The sequence below is a fragment of the Ascaphus truei genome, unplaced genomic scaffold, assembly GCF_040206685.1.
Source record: "Ascaphus truei isolate aAscTru1 unplaced genomic scaffold, aAscTru1.hap1 HAP1_SCAFFOLD_326, whole genome shotgun sequence".
NCBI lineage: Eukaryota > Metazoa > Chordata > Amphibia > Anura > Ascaphidae > Ascaphus > Ascaphus truei.
In genome coordinates, this window is record NW_027456246.1 from 305,533 (window position 1) to 315,000 (window position 9,468).

General features: G+C 45.4%; 1 long non-coding RNA gene across 1 annotated transcript in view; it reads right to left on the reverse strand.

Annotated features, from left to right (window-relative positions):
- Positions 1-1,014: 1,014 nt before the first annotated feature.
- LOC142483474 (uncharacterized) overlaps positions 1,015-9,468 on the reverse strand; it is a 14,930-nt gene continuing 6,476 nt past the window's right edge. The window contains exons 2-3 of the long non-coding RNA XR_012797344.1: positions 1,840-2,177; positions 1,015-1,099 (exon numbers count right to left, since the gene is read on the reverse strand). This is a non-coding gene — a long non-coding RNA (uncharacterized LOC142483474). The remainder of the gene's footprint in view (positions 1,100-1,839; positions 2,178-9,468) is intronic.

Here is a 9,468-nt window from a genome sequence, read left to right on the forward strand (position 1 = left end):
TTGTACTCCATATTCAAGGTGTGGTCTTACTAATGCTTTGTAAAGGGGCATAATTATGTCTACTTCCCTTCCATCCATTGCCCGTTTGATGCAAGATAAGATCTTGTTTGCCTTTGCAGCTACTGCATGACATTGGGCACTATTGCTAAGCCTGCTGTCTACAAGCACCCCTAAATCCTTCTCCATCAAGGATTCCCCCAATATATCTCCATTTAATTTGTAAGTCGCCTTTTTATTCTTGCATCCCAAATGCATAACCTTATATTTATCTGTATTAAACCTCATTTGCCATTTACCTGCCCACGTTTCCAGTCTCTCCAAGTCCTTCTGAAGAGAAATTTCATCCTGCTCTGATAAGACGGAGGCATTCACCCCAGAAACCTGATCCTGTCATCCCCCATACCATCGCGGGAGACTCAGGCCCCCCTGTTGCCAGCAGGTATGCACCACACTCAGACACGTAGCCAGACCCTAGTACAGAGGAGGGGGGCCCGATCTGCGATTGGCCCAGGGAAGGGGGGCTACATTGGGAATCGATGTTATTTTTCTTCATATTAATGGGTATCCTCAAAGCGAATGATATGCCAAAATGACGTCCATTAGCAAAACTACAATTGTTTCTTCACTTTTTCTGCTTGATCAATAGGGTGACCAGATTTCGAAAATGAAAAACCGGGACACCTTAAAAAATAATTTATTAAACAAATTACATCACGTGACACCCCCTGTTGCCATGACAACAAGACACTCTGATGCCCCTGCAGTGTTAGTGTGTATAGAGGTGGGGGCTTTGCTTGGGCCCTTCAACTCTTACAGCCAGGGCATTATTGGCCAGGAATGCCCAGTTCGGAGGGGATTACTACTTCAAAATGTATTTGATTCGTAACAACATCAAAAAACTCTAATACCAATAACTAACAACCACAGACAATGATAATCTAAACCATCAAATAAAATGTCTACGGCCCTTGTTCAAGCATGTTTGCGGTACTTACCAGATAAATCAGTGCCTGCAATCCACAACTCTATCCGCCTCTCCGAGCGTCTGAAAGCAACCCAGCGTTCCTGGTGTGTGGCTGAAGAGGTGAGGGACTCCCTCCTCTCAAACGGAAAAGAAGAGCAAAAAATAGAGTTGGAACATACCTATCATACAGGGATGAGAGAGAGAGACAGAGAATGAGAGAGAGACAGAGAATGAGAGACAGAGAATGAGAGAGAGACAGAGAATGAGAGAGAGACACAGAGAGAGAGAGAGACAGAGAATGAGAGAGAGACAGAGAGAGGGACATAGGGAGAGAGAGACAAAAGTAATGTACTGTATAACCATTATACCGTACCCCCTAGTATTCGTGTAATCATTGTCCCACACCCCCTTTTACTCACGCTTTGGCAATACTGAAATGTTCTTTTGACAGAGACACACAGAGAGAAACAGAGACACACAGAGAGAGACAGAGACACAGAGAGAGAGACAGAGACACAGAGAGACACACAGAGAGAGACAGAGACACAGAGAGAGAGACAGAGACACAGAGAGACACACAGAGAGAGACAGAGACACACAGAGAGAGACAGAGACACAGAGAGAGAGAGAGAGACACAGAGAGAGAGAGAGAGACACAGAGAGAGAGAGAGAGACACGGGCCTATTTAGTAAGCGTCGATAAGGCTGCGTCTATAGTATTTCAGACGGAGGGAAGGCACACACGCTGCAATACACTTGCTGAAGCCTGAGCTTTTTTATGGCTTTGCAGGGTATGCAGCGGGTGCGATTGGGGGCGTGGCAATAAATATTTGGAGGCGTGGCAATAACGTTCCGGCGCGGACGTCACTTTCCTACCTCACATCCCGATCCACCGGCATTTTTTCAGATGCAGCATCTGAAGCACTGTGCAGACAAGAAGAAAAATGCACACAATGCGCACCAGAGATTAAAATATAGTAAATTATTTATTAATAAAACAAGAAATAACCGAGGAGGATCCAACCCCACCTCAGTACTTTCTTCTCGTTGCTATTGCCACACTATACGTCCTGACGCCGGAAGGGAAGTTGGTACGCGACCAAGACGAGACACCGGATTTACAGTGGAACCACAACATACCACAGATTGCTGGAGGACCACACTGCGAGGGGCGCAGCCTATCGAGTTTCCCGGTCATCGTCCAAAGTCTGGAGCTGCGGAGTGACCACCGGATTACCACGGAGCCCGAGCCTGTCTCACACAATGCTTTTACCAAACGGATGTTTGTGAGTTTGCTATTTTTATCTTGTCCAGGAAATGAAATTGTTAAACCGAATTTACACATGGAGCGGGCGCTTTCTCTTCTTTTTTTTGTTTAGATATCTATCGAGGAGGTGGTTGTTTCCCTGAAGAGAGCTGCCAGGGCTCCAGAGGACGCCCGAATTGGATCCTTTTATGATTGAGTTATAACATAGCTATTAGAGCTAGGTTTCTGGACTTTTATTGTGTTTAGGCATAGTGTTTATTATTATTTTATTACAGCTACTTTTTAGTAATTGCACTGTTATTAATTCTGACCACTAATTCTCACTGCCATTATAATCTCTCTCTAGCCACAACCAAATTGCTATATCAGCTATATTATTTATTGGTTATACCAGGGGAGCACAAACTTTTGCAGCTCGCCCCCCTGCCGGTGCTCGCGCCCCCCCCCCCTTACCTTGATGCGGCGTCATGTGACCTGCAGCGGCATTTGACGAGGGTGACGTCACATGACCCCGCAGCGTAATTTAACATACTGTGCTATATCTATGCACACACAGCTGTCTCTAGGCATAAAACACATCCACACCGGGGGAAGGACCAGCACAGATAACATTCCAAGAGACACTGTTTTTAAGTATACCTTTTGCTTGCTTCATTCATTGTAACATCGCCGGAAGAAGAGATCAGTGTATCTCGAAAGCTCGCACAAATAAAAGCATTTCGTTAGCCACAGAACGGTATTATCTATTTATTTTTTGATTATTGAAGCTCGGCTAACACGGTACTGATACCTCTATATATATATATTGCGCGCGCACACACACATATAACGTTTTATCCAACTTTTTCATTTATCATTTGTAGAGAAAATGAACAATGTCGCCAGAAGTGCTATTTTTCAAAATGTAACATCTCTACTAATTAGTGTAAAATGATACTTCATATAAAGCAGGTTATGGGACCCATTATAAAATGACCTTCATGTTTCTTATCACATCCCAGTATATGGATACTTTCTATTATCACAAGCTGCTAACATGTGACAGGGCTCAGAGTCTGAGCCCAGAATGTGACATACAGAACATTCTCATTCTAAATTTCAAAAAATATTGTGTTGATTTCTGACCTGACTGCCGTGGTTACAGCTCAACCACTCTGTTCTACTGTATGTCACCACTTTCTGCCACAACCAGCTGACGGTGGATCTGCAAGGAGTTCAACGCTTATTGGCATCACATCTGTTGCTTGGTTGACGTATCATTTCTCCAGCTTTTTATTGTATTGTTTTTAAATAGATTATATTTATTTAGTTGAATAGATATTTATTTAGTTTAATAGATATTTATTTAGTTTAATAGATTATATTTCTAAGTTTAATAAGTTATATTTCTTAGTTTAATAAGTTATATTTCTTAGTTTAATAAAATATATTTCTTAGTTTAATAAGTTATATTTCTTAGTTTAATAAGTTATATTTGTTAGTTTAATAAATTATATTTCTTAGTTTAATAAGTTATATTTCTTAGTTAATAGATTATATTTGTTAGCACAGTAGATTATATTTACTAGTATTTAAGTCTCCCCCTCAGTGCCCCATTAGGACCCGTGCGCATATTTCACATCTTTTCGGAGTCGCTTATTTTTTAGACCCTCGGAGCCGAAACCTAAAGGGGTCAGCTAAGAAAGTTCGGATCAAGAGGAGCCGCACAGCTTAAAGACAGAACATTTCCAAGGGAGATGGAGACAATTTGGGTAAGATCTGATTAAAGGACATCCTTTGAGGAAGGAAAGGGTGACAGGGGAGTCTAAGAGGGGGGTGAGAGAGCAAGGTGGTGTGTCAGATTGGGGCAGAGCAAGAGAACGCAAAAATGATGGGGATTTGCTGCACACCAAAAAAAAACAATAAGTAGTGATACTTTTACCGGTGCCCCTTAGTCTCAGGGAAGACCGGCATTTCGTCCAATGGATACAATATGATTGATGGGAAAGGGCACACGGATTTGAATAAAAAAAGATAATTTATTGTGCCACAGACTACAATGTTTCGGCTGCTGGCCTTTCTTTGCTGGATTTAGTGGGTTTAGCCACTTTACCTGAGAAAGACCAGCAGGCCGAAATGTTGTTGTCTATGGCAGTGCAAGAGAAAACAGGTTGGGGGGGGTGGGTTCTCGCAAAGTCGCCGACCCATGGGTGAGTGTCCCCGGTGGAAACTAGTCCTGGACCCCGGGAAAGCTGTCTGTGGCCCATACAAGCTGAGTAACATGTAAAAAGGACACATGTATGTTCAGAATGAGTTAGCATGGTATTTTGAGAGGCACCATAGCAGGTCAGTGCAAGTCAGTGCAGAGCACTGCAAGGTCAGTCAATATGAGGAAGGGTCCGATGGAGGAGTTGGAGGGTCCCAGAATATCTCTTAAAGCAGGGGTGCGCAAATCGAGGGGCACGACATTTTCTTGGGAGGAGGGGCTCGGCGCTTACAGAGGCCCCTCGCTCTTCCCCACAGCATTTAAATTAAATGCCGGAGATCGCGTGCAAGGCCTCTGTAAGTTCCCTTTCCTTGTCTCCGGCGGCTTCTGGCGACAGCAATGTGGCGTCACATGATGTGGCATTGCCATAGCAACGTGATATCACATGACGTCGTTACATCAGAACGTCGGAGACAAGGTGGGGAAGGTGGAGGGGGGAGCAGGGGGAAAAGGTTGTGCAACCCTGTCTTAAAGCATTGCCTTGCATACAGATCAGAGGCCAAGAATGGATATGGATATCCGATGTGAAGCCGAAAATAAGACAGAAAAGACCGTTTCGGGGGAAGAAGGTGAGTGATGAAATAGCCGTCACTGTGTAACTCTTCCAATTACCTGCAACTTCATGCAGAGAAATAGCAACGCTTGTTTTTAACGTGCTAAGCGCCTAATGGGGAATTCAACTGCTGAGAAGTTAAGGGAGTTACTAACCCAAACTCAGCGACGTTTCTGTGTCTCTGTGATAACTCCCCCAGGACATGCCTGAAAACCAGAGGTAACTCAATGTATTTTTGATAAATAGAAACATGACCTTCTGGGGAGGGGTATATAATGGGTACTGGGCCTGGTGAGGTGGGTATAACGAGTACTGGGCCTGGGGAGGGGCGTATAACAGGGTACTGGGCCTTGGGAAGGTTGTATAACTGGGTACTGGGCCTGGGGAGGTGGGTATAACGGGTATTTGCCCTGTGGAGGGCGGTATAACGTGGTATTGGGGATGGGGTATAAGTGGCACAGGAGCTCTTGCGATACAGAGTATCACTGTCCCTGGTTACAAACACTTCATGTCTCCTGCAGATCAGGACACACACGAAGGTGGTGCCCTTTGTGCCACCAGACGACGAGGCGGGCTACGAGGCGGACGACGAGGCATACGACAAAGCGGGCGTCAAGTGGAACAATGAGGTGGGCTACAAGGCGGCCGATGACGCAGACGTGGTGTACGATGACCAAGGAGCATACGACAGGTGTGGCCGGATCTGCTGCTTCACCTTTTTTAGGCGGAGGAGAAGACCCCGGGAGCAGGTAGGAGAATACGAGAGGTGCGGACAGATCTGCTGCTTCACCTTTTTTAGGCGGAGAAGAAGCCAGGTGCAGGTAGCAGAGGAGCCAGGGCGTAGATACAGGGGTATTCTAGGGGCCCTGAGAAGTTGGTTTGACCGCAGGAGAGGCAGATAAGATCAGGAAGGCTGAGGGAGGGGCAGGTACTAGAGGGAGATAGGGATATTGGGCGTGAGAGGGTGAGAGAGAACAAGGAGCAGGGCCAGAGCACGGGTTTCATGCGCCCGAGGCAAAACTTAAAATTTGTGCCCCAGTTGTATAAAAAATAATAAGATAAATAAAATAATAAAATAAACAGTGGCGTAGATATCGGGGCTGCAGGGGGGTGCGACCGCACCCCAGCGCAACGCAAAATAAAAATAAAAGGGCGCCAAAATACTGGATAAAAAAAAGAATAATAATTTAAAAAAAAAGATAAATAAATAAAATAATAAGAGGAAAAAATAATAATGATTATTAATGCGCCCCTAGGACCTCTGCGCGCTAGGCGACCGCCTAATGGCCGGCCGGCCCTGCGAGGTATGCGGGAGGAAAAGGGGTGAATGGGATAGATATGCAGGGGGATGGGGGAGCAGGTGAGTTATACACAGGGGCACAAGGGCCCCATCACCCGCATCTCTATATACTGAGTGTGCCCCTGTGTATAACAACGCTGATCTGTGCTGCTCCATCTGATCTCACTGCGCAGTGATCCAGGGACCATCCGATCGCCATTTAATGGGGTCAGGAAGGAATTTTTTTCCCCCATTGCACAGCAGGGGTTATGTTTCGCCTTCCTCTGGATCACAGCAACAAACTGCACTTTGTGCATGAATTATCAGTGAGATCTTTATACACCCTGCATTGGTCTTCACCCCTTTGCTGCCGGAGGGGCCTGCAATGCATTGCTCTGCGTGTTACTATATCGCTCTGCAATGTGCTGCAGGCCCCTCCCAGCAAAGAGATTCATTATTTCAATAAAATACTCTCTTTAATCAAACCTATGTGTAGTGTCTTTTCTATCCGTTGTATCTATTGCTAACAGCTCAGTGATTCTTCCCCAGGACGCTGCACTAGTGTCACGCTGCCAAGCCCAGGTGTGAGGGAGATTTATAGGGTCACATATACACTTCTGCCAAAACACGAGTGCAAACAGGAAGCCCCTCTGATCTCATATATTTTATTACACAAAACGGTATCTAAAAAGGTAAAAATAACATACATGGGATTCTGCTACAAATATCTCTCTAATTACAAACCAATTAGCAAATCATTCAGATTAGTCGAGCGAAAAGAAAGGGTTAAGTATCTCATGTACAGTATATGCAGTGTAGGCTGTTCTGCAGCATTACATGCAGGGGACAACGTTTAGGGGATATAAGTAATGCTGATCTCAGAGCTGACCGGCTGACCTGCTCTACCGGCTGACCGGCTGACCTGCTCTTCTGGCTGACCTGCTGACCTGCTCTACTGGCTGACCGGCTGACCTGCTCTACCGGCTGACCGGCTTCTCTTCTTTCAGCTAAATGACCTGAATTGTGGCCCCTGTATCTCCCAATTAAACATTTTATTGGCATATTCTTGTTTGACTCGTTCTATACAGACATTTTCTATATATTCACTGTGGGATTTGATAACATCTGTAAGATCACTCAGAATATCACATTCTGTAGGTTTGTGCTGAAGATTTTTCCATTCTCAATTTACTTAATATTCGTTTTTGGCATCAATTATTTATATCGAGTCCAAAATACCTTTATACAGAATGCTGTTCCCTTTAGCCCACAAATGCTGCTTCATTAAAGCCCATGGGTGGCACTTTATGCATTCTCAAACTTTTAGGCAACATCCCTAATTTCCAAAAGTGGGATTAAATCTGTACATATTTAAATGGTTAATTTTCTTACTCAGAATCCCTCCCCAAATATATCCGTTTCACATAAAAGTGTGCGCTTCTCCTTCCGCCTAACTGGCACGTCGTCCTTACGGGCGCCACTCCTTGCAACTCCACGCTGCCCTCCAGTGGCAAAAGAAATAAGATACATTTACTATACTCGTCTGGCAGCTGCTCCCGTATAAGGTGGGTAACTCTGTATTAGGGGTCTTGGTAGACTATATTTTATACTTATGTCGGATAGATGAGGAATTAATATTCCTAACGGGTTATTGTGAGAGGCCTTAGATCTTATCCTATATGCACGCAGCCCTCGCCTCTCTGACCTTGAACACGTACTTCAATCTGATTTTTGAGACTTGAAACTGGATTTCCCAAAACAAACTGATTTTAAACACTGACAAGACTGTAACAATGGTATTTGGGACCAGAGCTAAATTGCTAAAGCTACCAATGACAGAGCTTCAGATAAAAACCAGCTCTAAAACCATCCTAGCCCCTGTTACTTGTTTGAAATATCTGATCATTCAACTCCCATTTAACATTTGGGTTGCACATTGATACCCTGACATCCAAATCCTATGCCAAACTAGGTGTACTTTAAAGGAACAAATCCTCCCTAAGGCCCTCATGCAGTAAGCAGCGATAAGCCACTTATCACCAGCTTATCGCCAAAAAAGCCACACTGATACACACACACACACAGATACAGACACACTGATACACACACACACACCGCGCCCTGATGGCAGGGGTGGAGGCGTGGGGCTCCTGCTCTCCTCTGTCTGCCGTTACCGAACCCTTCCTATTCCCCCCTCTCTTGCTTTTCCCTCCTTTGAGGCTCACACTGTCCAGATCTTCTCTCCTCTCCCTGTTCATGTGGCGGTCATCTATCGCCCACCTACCTCTACTCATCCCCCTTCTGCCTTTCTCTCTCACTTTGAATCCTGGCTCTCTTTCTTTCTCTCCTCAGACTCCCCTGTTCTTCTCCTTGGGGACTTCAATTGCCACATTGATGACCCCTCTCTCTCTTGGGCTTCCCGCTTTCTTTCTCTTACCTCTTCTTTTGGCCTTCAACAGTGGACTGCAGCCAGCACCCACAAGGATGGCCACTACTTAGACCTGGTTTTCACTAAAAACTTATCTCTCTCTGATTTCTCCATTTCCCCTTTTCCTCTCTCTGACCATCATCTCATCTCATTCTCTTTATCTCGCTTCTCCCCTTCTCCACCTCCATCTACCCCCCGGTTCTGCAGAAACCTGCGCTCTATTCACTTACCTGACTTTGAGTCCACTTTACACTCCTCCCTCTCCTCTCTCAGCTCTGCTACAGACCCTGACAACCTGGTCAGAAAGTACAACTCTGTCTTGTCCTCATCTCTTGATCTACATGCCCCGCTTTCTCTCTGCCGCCCTCGCCCTTCTAACCCTAGACCCTGGCTAAATTCCCACACGCGCATGCTGCGTTCCTCCACTCGTTCCTCTGAACGCCTCTGGAGGAAGTCTCACACTCTCGCAGACTTCCTTCACTACAAATTTATGCTATCCTGTTTCAATTCTGCCCTCTCGCAAGCTAAACAAGCCTACTTTTCTGCACTAATAACATGCACAAGTCTAACCCACGCCGACTGTTCTCTGTCTTTGATACTCTACTCAAACCACCCTCAGCTGCCTCTCCTTCCTCCATCTCCGCTCAGGACTTTGCAGACTATTTTAAGGAAAAGGTGGAATCCATACGGCAGAACATCCCCTGTTTCTTCCCCCCATCCTACACCTCTTCCT